Here is an 11710-nt window from a genome sequence, read left to right as displayed (position 1 = left end):
TTATCTATTTAAAGACAAAAAAATTCTCTTTATGTACAGTATCTTCTGTCTGGAGTCAGGCAAATATAGCACCTTTCATTGCAGGATTTTTGCTTAACATAACAAGCAAAAATAATGAAAAAAAAAAGTCAAAGCGAATTGAACCCCCAGATCCCTCAACTACATATGCCAATGGTGAATAAAACATTAAAAAGGCAAATACAGAATAACTTTTGTTTAGAAATGTATAATGAATACTAATATTAGTGGCAAAAAAATTCAAACAGCCCCAATAGTACTAGGGGCCCGATGCTACCTCTCTGGGTCGGGGCAGACTCTAGATCATTTCTTGGCTGCTGCGAATGGCGCAGCACAGGATCACGCTGAAAATTATGCCGAAGATCATCACCACAGCAATGCCAATGCCCAGTGCTCCAATGACGTGGAACTTGCTGTTGAAGACATCATTGATGGCTTCTGGGCAGGACTTAACCTGGAAGGCTTCAAGAACTTGCTTTTGGGGGCAGATGTCCGAGATAAACTGTTCCTTGCCTCCCACTAGGCCACAGCAGTCCAATGCCACGTGGATGGCTTTGAGTGTCTCCCGCTGGGGCTCATCCTTGCTCTTCAGCTTTTGGTAAGTGTCCTTGTAGAATTTCTGGAGTTCCTTAATCACCTCACCCTTGTGGGTATAGCCCCACATGGCTGCAGCTGTCTCAATGGCAAATATCACCAGTAGGGATCCAAAGAACAATCCCAGCATGCACTGGGATTCTTGCACAACTCTGCAGCAGCCCAGGAAACCCACCAGCACCATGAGGGCCCCAGCTCCAATCATGATGTACACTCCTGTGTAGAAACTGGAATGATTAGATTCTTTCTCTTGGTTTGAGAGTCGAATCGGAGCCATAGTCCAATGGCAAGAACTGCAATTCCGGCTAGCCAGAAGATGAAGTTAAATCCAAAGAGCAGGTATTTGATGCACTTATTACCCCCTTTGACTGGCATGTTGTAAGCTGGGCTTCCATGGCACAAGAAGCACGCACGACTGGGACAGAAGGGACGCGGCAACAGACTGAGACACGCTGAGGCTGGGGGCTGGACTACGGCTCCCCCGGCTAATTTTTTAATCTTTAAATAAGAAAATGGAGCCATAAATAAACAGATGTACACAAATAATAAAAATCCAGGGACAGAGCCTTTTGGTTCGTCAACCGTCAGTGAGGCAACATGGGTCACCAGCAGCTCTACTGGAGTCACCCACGGAAGTTCGGCCAGGGATCCCGCTCCTGCCGCCACGGTCTGATCCGGAAATACGGGCTGAACATGTGCCGCCAGTGTTTCCGGCAGTACGCGAAAGACATCGACTTCATTAAGTTGGACTAAGCGACCTTGATTGGATTCTTCAAGACTCTACCCAGTGAAACAAATCGATGCCAGTCTTTGTACATAAGAATTTAAAAAAAGTGAAGACCGTCAAAAAAAAAAAAATCCAGAGACAGAAATTGGGGTCCAACCTGAAAACCAGAAAAGCAAGGCAGCCAAACCACTAGAGAAGTCTTCCCTCTATGAAGGCTGCGAAGGCAAACTAAGCCGCCATGACTTTCTCTCCTCGTTCATTTTATATTCCCTCTAGTGCTGTGATTAAAGGAGTGACTCCCTAGGATTGGGATTAAAGGTGTAGGCCACCACCTCCTGGATTTGTTTCTGCTTTGATCTTGTGTAGCCTAGGGTGTCCTTGAATCCCAAATCCTGGGATTAAAGGTGTGAGTGTCACCATTCCCTGGCCTCTAGTGGCTTTAGCTTTGCCTCTGGTCTTCAGGCAAGATTTATTCATTAAATAAATACAAATACAAATATACCACTATAAACTGTAAATCCCAGCTTCTGGCCTCCATTTTTGGAGGCCCCCTCCCCTATGCCCTTCAAGCCTTGACCCCTCCCCAGGAAAGGTCAAGACCACACCCATGGGCTATTTAAACTGCTCCCCACATGATTTTCCCTTTTCTACTCAGGTGGTCACCAACTGGTGACTTTCCATTCAGGGCCAACCAGGAGCACAGGTGTCTAATTAAACCTGGATATTTTTAATCTGATCTGATTTGGCTTGATTGGGATTATTTTGTGTCGACAGAGAGCTCACATTAGGAAAATATTCCTAATGTAAACAAATGTAATTTTTATCTTAAATAAGAAAATGAAGCTAGGTATGATGTCGTACACCTTTGATCCCAGCACTCTAGAAGCAGAGGCAGGCAGATCTCTGTGAGTTCCAGGACAGTCAGGGCTGTTACACAAGTAAACCCTGTCTTGAAAAAAAGCAAACAGAAAGAAAGAGAGAGAGAGAGAGAGAGAGAGAGAGAGAGAGAGAGAAAGAAAAGAAGATGAGTGTGTTGCTGACCATTTCTAAGGCAATTACAGCATTCTCTTGGTGTTTCATGTTCATTGGTGTTTTGCCTGCATACATGTCTGTGTGAGGGATCAGAAGGATCAGATCCCCTGGAACTGGAGGTACAGACAGTTGTGAGCTGCCATGTAGGTGCTGGGGATTGGTCCTCCAAAAGAGCAGTATATACTATTAACCGCTGAGTGATCTCTCTCGCCTCATCTCTTGGTGTTTTGTGGGGTTCCCTTCAGTGTAAACTAGCTGGACACACTGATGTATCTGTAACAAAATAGTCATACGACATCATTTGCAGATGGGGTTAGAGAAAGTCTATGGCTTCTTGGGTGTTTTCTCTCTTTCTCTTAGATCATTTACCACAGGAAAGCTGGCAGCTTTGTAATGGGACAACCCCAACACCGTGGAGAGTCCACTGGGTGAGAACTAACCCTGCCAACCACCACGTGAGTGAATTTTGTAAACAGTCTCCCTCTTCAGCCTTGCTGAATCCACAGCTGAGACCGTAACACCCACCACAGCCTGCAGCCTCTCAAGATCCTGAGCCGGGAGCACCCACTAAAGGCATCTGGATTCCAGATTCGTAGCAATGTTGACAAGTGATATGATACAAGTCATATGCCAAGTAACAATTGCTAATAGAGACTGCAGACAGGGTTGGTGCGTGTCTGTAATCTTGACACTTGGGAAGCTGAGATGAGAAAATAACAACTTTGTTTTTGCTTTTGGTTTTGGTTTTTCAAGACAGGGTTTCTCAAAAGCTATGGAGCCAGTTCTGGAAAGGTAGGCCAGGCTGGCCTTGAACTCCAAGAGATCTGCCTGGTGGGATAACAAGTTTGAGGTCATCTGCTACACTGTTGAGTTCAGGACAACCTAAATTATATGATTGCCTGTCTCAAAAGAGAAAGGTAAGCTGGGCATGGTGGTGCACACTTTTAAACCCAGCACTGGAGAGGGTGAGGCAGGTGGATTTCTGTGAATTTGAAGCCAGTGTAGTCTACATAGTTCCAGGACAGCCAGAGCTACATAGTAAGACCCTGTCTCAGAGAGAAAGAGAGAGAAAAGGTGGGGAACCTGGCTTCTGAGGACTGGCAAGGCAGATAAAAAGTAGCGTACAAACATAGTTTGCAGGAAATCTTGGGTTTTATCCTGAAAACTTACAAGTAAATAAATAAATAAATCTGGAGGGCTGGAGAGATGGCTCAGTGGTTAAGAGCATTGCCTGCTCTTCCAAAGATCCTGAGTTCAATTCCCGGCAACCACATGGTGGCTCACAACCATCTGTAATGAGGTCTGGTGCCCTCTTCTGGTCTGCAGACATACACACAGAATATTGTATACATAATAAATAAATAAATATTTTAAAAAAATAAATAAATCTGGAGACAGCTCAGTGTTTAAAATTTAAAAGCATGGGTTGCTCTTCCAGAAGACCTGGACCTGGGTTCCACTCCCAGCACCAACATGGTGACTCCCAACTGTCTGCAATGCTAGTTCCAGGACCAGATGCTCTCGTATGGTCTCCAAGGGCATCAGGCACAAACATGATACACAGACACACATGCAGGCAAAACTTCTGTATGTATTTAAATTTCTTAAAGGATTGGCCAGGCAGTGGTGGCACACGCCTATAATCCCAGCATTTGGGAGGCAGAGGCAGGTGGATCTCTGTGAGTTCTCAGTTAGCCGGATCTACAGGCTCCAAAGCTACACAGAAAAATCCTGTCTTGAAAAACAAAAACAAACAAACAAACAAGATCTGGCCTCTAAACAAAGATCAAACAGAAAAACAGGGCTTCAAGACAAAGCTCCTGGGTGAGATGCTCAGCTCAGCGGATAAAGGTGCTGGCTGCTCAGGCCTGTGGATCTGAGCGCCATCCCCAGACCCCACGATAAGAGAGCGTTGATTCCTGAAAGTTGTCCTCTGACCTCCACATGCACAGCACTCGGACACATATACGCCACATTTGTCCTCGCATAAGCAGACACACACATACACAAAGTTTATTAATTAAAAAATTAAGATTCAGGCCTATTGAGAGTGTCCTAGATCTAAATAAATACAATTAAAAGTCAATATAAGCTAGGCAGTGGTGGCACACACCTTTAATCCCACCACTCAGGGAGGCAGAGGCAGGCAGATCTCTGTGAGTTCAAGGCCAGTCTGGTCTACAAGAGCTAGTTCCAGAGCAGGCTTCAAAGCTACAGAGAAACCCTGTCTCAAAAAAAAAAAAGTCAATATAATATCTCAGGGGCTCAGCCATTAAGAACACCTTGCAGAAGACCAGAGTGTAGTTCCTAACACCCACATCAGGCAGCTCCCATCCACCTGTCACTCCCATTCCAGAGGATCTGATCTCTTCTTTTGGCCTTCAGGGGCTCCTATCCACACAGCATCTACTTACATGTACACACACCTACACATATAAATAAAGAAATTTAAAAAACCAAAAAGATGTTACTAAATAGATCAATCTTAGACATGACAAAGTAGACTCCTCAGACTGCTAGAAGGCTACACAAAGGCCTATTCATGAGATTAAAGGTGTGCCTCAAGTCCAAATGGATCAAAGACCTCAACATAAAGCCAGCCACACTGAACCTTATAGAAGAGAAAGTGGGAAGTACACTTGAACGCATTGGCATCAGGAACCACTTCCTAAATAGAACCCCAGCAGCAAAGACACTGAGAGAAACAATTAATAAATGGGACTTCCCGAAACTGAAAAGCTTCTGTAAAGCAAAGGACATGGTCAACAAGACAAAACGACAGCCTACAGAATGGAAAAAGATCTTCACCAACCACGTAGCAGACAGAGGTCTGATCTCCATATTATACAAAGAACTCAAGAAATTGGTCACCAAAAAAACACATAATCCAATAAAAAAAAATGGAGTACAGACCTAAACAGAGAACTCAACAGAGGAATCTAAAATAGCTGAAAGACAGCTTAGGAAATGTTCAACATCCTTAGTCATCAGAGAAACGCAAATCAAAACAACTCTGAGATTCTATCTTACAACTATAAAAATGGCCAAGATCAAAAACACTGATGACAATTTATGCTGGAGAGGTTGTGGGGAAAAGGGAACACTTCTGCCTTGCTGGTGGGAATGCAAGCTGGTACACCCTTTTGGATGTCAGTATAGCGATTTCTCAGAAAATTAGGAAACAACCTTCCTCAAGACCCAGTAATACCACTTTTGAGTATATATATGAGCCACAAGGACATGTGCTCAACCATGTTCATAGCAGCTTTGTTTGTCATAGGCAGAACCTGGAACAACCTAAATGTCCCTCAATCGAAGAATGGATTAGAAAAATGTGGTACATTTACACAATGGAGTACTACACAGCAGAAAAAATAACGACAGCTTGAATTTTGCAGGAAAATGGATGGAACTAGAAAACATTATTTTGAGTGAGGTAACCCAGACACAGAAAGACAATTATCACATGTGCTCACTCATAGGTGGTTTTTAAACATAAAGCAAAGAAAGCCAGCCTACAAACCATAATCCCAGAGAACTTAGACAACAATGAGGACACTAAGAGAGACTTACATAGATATAATCTACATGAGAAGTAGAAAGTAGAAAAAAACAAGATCTCCTGAGTAAATTGGGAGCATGGGGACCTTGGGAGAGGGTTGAAGGGAGAAGGGAGAGGTAGGGAGGGAAGCAGAGAAAAATGTAGAGCTCAATAAATATCAATAAAAAAGGGGGGAAAAGGTGTGTCGTGGGGCTCCTTTCCATTAAACAACAGGGTCTCTAGGACACTTAGAGATGGAGAAGGCTTTATCTCAAAAGAGGTGTGGAGATCCGTCTAAGTGTTGGACCCTAGAGTCCAAACACCGAAGAGGAGTTGCCCCCAGAGACCACCCCTCACACCACAGCTGATGTAAAAGCATTGAGGATTTTATTAATTCTGTCATGACAGGGTCCCTCAGCATTCGGGAAGCCGAGAGATCTCGAATACCTGATACAGGCTACTTTTAAAGGAAAAAGCCACAGAAACAAGGTGGGGGAGGTTCTTTGACTATTATGATTGGCTTTTTCAAAAAGGCTATTACCAATAATTGACTGGAAAGCTGTTGCCAGATCAGATGAGGTAAGAGGTCATTTTGATCCCATTTCCCAGGGACTGATTCAAAACATACGCATATGGGTAATTGTCCAGGAACTGAGTCAACATCTTAAAGGTTATCTTGCCCCAATTTCTGAAGAACTTACATGCATGTGTAGCTGTTAGGTCCTTGGTTCCCAGGAGAGGAGGGGAAGCACTAAGGCATGGAGGCTGAGAGGGTTCAGAATTGTCAGAAATGGCTTCAGAATTGTCCTAAAGTTTTACATAAGGAAATGAACATAAATGAGAGTCATGGGAAGCACACCAGCTTTCCAGGGAACTCTACTGATAGAAATGTTGCCAATTTGGAAGGGACTATGGACCTTTGACATTCTGCTAACCAGAATTAGGTAGTGAACCGTGTACAGGGGTTCAAGCCTTTAATCCTGACACTCCATACTCCACAGGCTGTGGCAGGGACTGCTGATTCAAGGAGTACTTGGGATACAAACAAACCCCTGTCTCAGAGATGAAAGAGAGAGAAAGAGGGAGAGAATGAATGAGAGTTGGCTGTAGGCGTGGTGACTCACGCTTGTAAACCCAGCATTTAGCAGGGCGTGACCAAGGAGCAGTGCCGTGGGTTCAAGGACAGCTGCGCAGTGGGTGCCAGCCTGTGCTGCTTGTGACCTGTCTAAAAAGGATGGAAATGCACCAGGAAGACTGACGCACAGTGTCATAAACGGTAGATCCATTATGTGAACATTCAAAAGCACAGCTAGAGGTTACCCCAGCCCTTGGGAGAGAGGAGGGTCTGGAAGTCAAGGTCACCTTCAGTTACACAGCAAGTTCCAGGCTAGCCTGGGCTACATGAGATAACCTGACTCAAACAAAAATAAGACAAAACATAAGGAGGAATAATAGCACAATTCATATATATACTATATATATATATATATAAAATGTATATGAAGTGACCATTTATTTGTATTTTAATAAATAAAGCTTGCCTGAAGATCAGAAAAGCAAAGTAGCCAGAAGATCAGAAAAGCAAAGTAGCCAGCCACTAGAGAGACCTTTTACCTCCACCAAATCTTCAGACAGAAAGGGCGAGATCCTGTCTCCATGAATCCTCAGACTCCACACTCCACTGAGTTCCTATCTCTTTCCCCTTTGTATTTCTCTCTGCCCAGCCATATCACTCCTGTCTCCACCTCCCTAGTGCTGGGATTAAAGGTGTGTGTCTCCCAAACAGTGAGATTAAAGGTGTCAGCCACCACCACCTGGATCTGTTTCTGGATCGATCTTGTGGATCTTGTGGAGCCCAGGGTAGCCTTGAACTCACAGAGAACCATCTGCCTCTATCTCCTAAGTCCTGGGGTTAAAGGTATATGCCACCACTCCCTGGCCACTAGGTAAGCCTTATTTATTAAAATACAAATTATACACACACACACACACACACACACACACACACTAAACATGGTGGCACACACTTATAATCACAATACTCTGGAGGTTGCGGTAGAAGGATTACAAACCTGAGAGTATCCTGATCTACACAATGAGACCTTATTTCAAAAGGCAACAACAGCAGGTGGAGAGATGGTTCAGTGGGTAAAGCAAGCTTTGGGTTCCGCTGAGATACCCTGCTCAGTTTATAAGGTGGAGAGCTACTGAGGAAAATACCCAGTGTTAACCTCTGGCCTCCCAATACACATGAACATACGTGTGTGCACATCTGCCCACATACATGTGAACATGAGCACACCACACACACACACACACAATTATATATATTGCATGCATGTGAATATGTGCAGAAAGATAATCTGTGCTAAATTGTTTATAAGGGCTAAAACACAACTATCTTTTCTCATTTTACATGGCAAATCTGCTTCCCATTCCTTCCCCCATTCCAAAATCTTGACTCTGTTCCTGCCTTAGAGAGATTCAATAAAGGTAAAAATTCCTTGGCCTGTCAATAAGAGTCTGTAATACCATAAAAGGCCACTAGATGGCAGGCCTCACCAGAAGTCCTTTTCTGCTGCTGTTTCTCATAAAGCATATTGTGAGTATTGTGTCACAATGAGTTATGTGAGCTTCTCTCTGAGCAGAGCAGGAGTTCATCCTGCATTGAATTATCTCCTGGTTCATCCTATATTAGGGAACAGCCTCGACAAAAATACCTCTTGCTACGGTAGGGGTGCTGGGATTTAGAAATACAGTAAAGAATACGAAGACACAAAAATAATAAGACAGAAAACCATAGAATAGTATCAGGAGGGAGTTCCAGTGAGTACTGAAATTGCCTGTATTTAATTTAAAATACCCTTGACCCCAAAAGATAGGAGTAAGACCAAAAAATTGCATTAACATGATACAAGGAAATGAACAGACAAGTTGAGGGTCCTGGGCTAAATCCATAGTTAAACATTCTGTTGCTATGGCAAAACAAGTCATTCTCACACCCTAGACCAAAACATTCCATAGGCAAACCACTCCTGGGTGGAATCCAATGCTATCTCCTTAAAGGAATGGGGGCCTTAGTTGGATCCTTAGACTTTTGTTTGAGGTAGAAACATATCTACTTCTCTATTTCTGAAATACTAAGTCTGGACATTAGCCACACTTGTTGACAATAACCTTGCAAGAACAGAATTCTCTGATCTAACTGTTATGCCCAGATCACAGAGTTCCCCTGAAAACCAGCTAGGAGACTGAGTCCTGTATGTAAAAGCAAAAAGCCTTCATTCTTACACAAGTTTGCAAACTCAGTCTCTCCATTTGTCCAATGTATTGGAGTGATCTGAGAGCTCCAAGCTCAGTTAGAGTTGGGTTTTTGTTTTTTAAAGATTTATTTATTTATTATGTATACAACATTCTGCCCCCAAGTATGCCTGCATGCCAGAAGAGAGCACCAGATCTCATTACAGATGTTTGTGAGCCACCGTGTGGTTGCTGGGAGTTGAACTGAGGACCTCTGGAAAAACTGCCAGTGCTCTTGACCACTGAGCCATCTCTCCAACCCCTAGAGTTGGGTTTTTATAGTAGAAAAGGTGGGGGGGGGGTGAGGGATTTCTAAGGTTTAGGACCCCTGATTGGATGACATTTGTCTAGCAATGGGTATGTGCTGGCAGGTGATCCTATCTACAGTGGTTGGAACATTCGGATTTCCTTTGGACAGTCTGTTCCTGGGTGGTGCCTGGGTGGTCTCAGTTTGTGGTCTTTACTGGAACTAGGTATTGCCTCAAGGCAAACCACGGAGACTCAGGCCTCTATTGAGCTTGTCATGGCTGTGACCTATACAATCTAGGTGGGACCTTTCTTTGAGGTAGAAACACAATAACCTTGAGAGAATAGAGGTAAGTTCCAACCCTCTGACTTTAGTCAATGTAGAAATGGGCTCACATTTTTGGGCCTCCACAATTCCTCCCTTTTTATAAACTTTAATAAAGCCTGTACTTTTGTAACAGGATGGATGATCACATCTGCCTCAGGTGAACAGATTTTTATTTCCCAGACTTACCCATCTTCAGTACATGCATTTTAACTATGCATGTTCATGTCTTAGGCACCTGGGCGGGGAGAGGGGGATCAAACCCATCACTGACTAAAGATCTTTGTAATCAAAGAGTTAAGGGAGAAATTACCTCTGCGCTCTATGTCTCTGAGCCTCCACAATCTTGAACGCCGAAGTGTTGAGTGCCAGCCAGAAGCCATAGGGCAATATTTTTGGAACGGATAGATGAATGCATTTATACATATTTCTCTGCCAACTACTAAGATCCACAGCTCCGTAGAATCCTCTTCTGAAAGCAGAAAAGAGAAGCTGGGTGTAGGTCTTTCTGTCAAGTCTGTAGACCTGAGTTCTCACCCCAGAACCCACGTGGGAGAAGGAGAAAAGTGACACACCTTCCAGAGGGAGAGTCGAGAATTGCATCCGCCCGCCTGTGCACATAGCCTACCAGCCCTGTGTGTTCAACAGACCAGCGGCTCTCTTCCACACATGCACGCCTTCCCTCTTCCCTCCCTACACTGGAATCCTAGGCTGAAGGAAAAAAAATGAGCTAATCTGCTTTCTCCCCTGAGATACTGTTGACAATTTGGCAAGTCCTTGAAGGAACCAAAGCAGGGGTCTGAAGCTCAAGCAGCTGTGTGTAACATGAGGTCTGGTTTATTGGGGTTTCTGTCCCGCCCAGTACCCCACAGCCAGCAAGGTCCCAAAGAAAATAACACAGGGATTTCCATAGGATTATAAACTGATGGGCCCATTAGCTCAGGCTTCTTATTAGCTCTTGTAGCTTACATTAACCCATTGTTCTTATCTATGCTAGCCACATGGCTTGGTACTTTTCACAGCAGGGCAGGTCACATGTTTCTTCGGTGGTCTGGGCTGAACTAGAGGAATGGGCTTTCTCCTTCCTAGAATTCCCCTATTCTCATTGCCCCACCTCTACTTCCTGCCTGGCCAATCAGCGTTTATTTAAAATATGATTGACAGAATAGGCAATTCTCCCACACCAGCTGTGATACTTGACTAGGAGTCCAGGGTCCCCAGGAAGAGATGCCAGGCTTCCAGAGAGGGAGAGAGAAGAGCAGAGGTCAGAAATCCCAGGTCTGCTCAGTGTCACCTCCCAAAACTGTACCGGCAGCTCACCCTCCCCACTTTCCAGCTCCTCATCTAATTAGCAGAGAGACTCACAGAAATCCTGTCTCTCCTCTGGTTTTCTCTGAACACCTTCTTGACCCTACCTCCCATCCTGTTTCTAACTCCTCCTCCACTTGCTACACAGGCTAAGTGGCCACTGAGAGCACAGAGTCCCACAAAAAAACCTAAAAAAAAAAAATAAGGAACCAAGGACTTGGGAGGGCTAGTGACTGGACTGTATACACTTGGAAGAAGCGCAGGTTTGAGGTACCATCTTTGCAGCACTGCAGGTTTGAAAGGTCAGTCTCTGGAGAAGCAGGGTGGTGAGAACTGGGCTGCCTGAGTCTCAGCTTGCTGTGTGACCCTGGCTGTGCCTCCTTTTGCTGGATCTCAGCTGTTCCTTGTACAATAGAACTCGGCATAAATGCCCCAGACATCAAACATCACACCTCTGCTCCAGCCCTCGTTGACGGCAGCCCCAGGACTTCCCTAGGACACCTGAAATCCCATCATCCTCCGACACTAGAGGTCCAAGAGGCCTCTGGGATTTTTCTGGCACACTGTTTTTTAAGCTCTGTGAATGCCTTCCAGCAGCATTTGCACGTAACCATTATGT

General features: G+C 44.5%; 2 pseudogenes; one reads left to right on the top strand and one right to left on the bottom strand.

Moving 5' to 3' along the window:
• Positions 1-206: 206 nt before the first annotated feature.
• On the bottom strand, positions 207-1197 carry LOC125405716 (CD9 antigen pseudogene; annotated as a pseudogene).
• Positions 1198-1209: 12 nt separating this feature from the next.
• Positions 1210-1365, top strand: LOC125405717 (small ribosomal subunit protein uS14 pseudogene; annotated as a pseudogene).
• The last annotated feature ends 10345 nt before the right edge of the window (positions 1366-11710 follow it).

This window comes from Myodes glareolus, chromosome 13 (assembly GCF_982192425.1).
Source record: "Myodes glareolus chromosome 13, mMyoGla1.1, whole genome shotgun sequence".
In the NCBI taxonomy this organism is placed as follows: domain Eukaryota; kingdom Metazoa; phylum Chordata; class Mammalia; order Rodentia; family Cricetidae; genus Myodes; species Myodes glareolus.
Note: the sequence above shows the minus strand (reverse complement) of the source record. Positions and strands in the feature narration are given on the sequence as shown.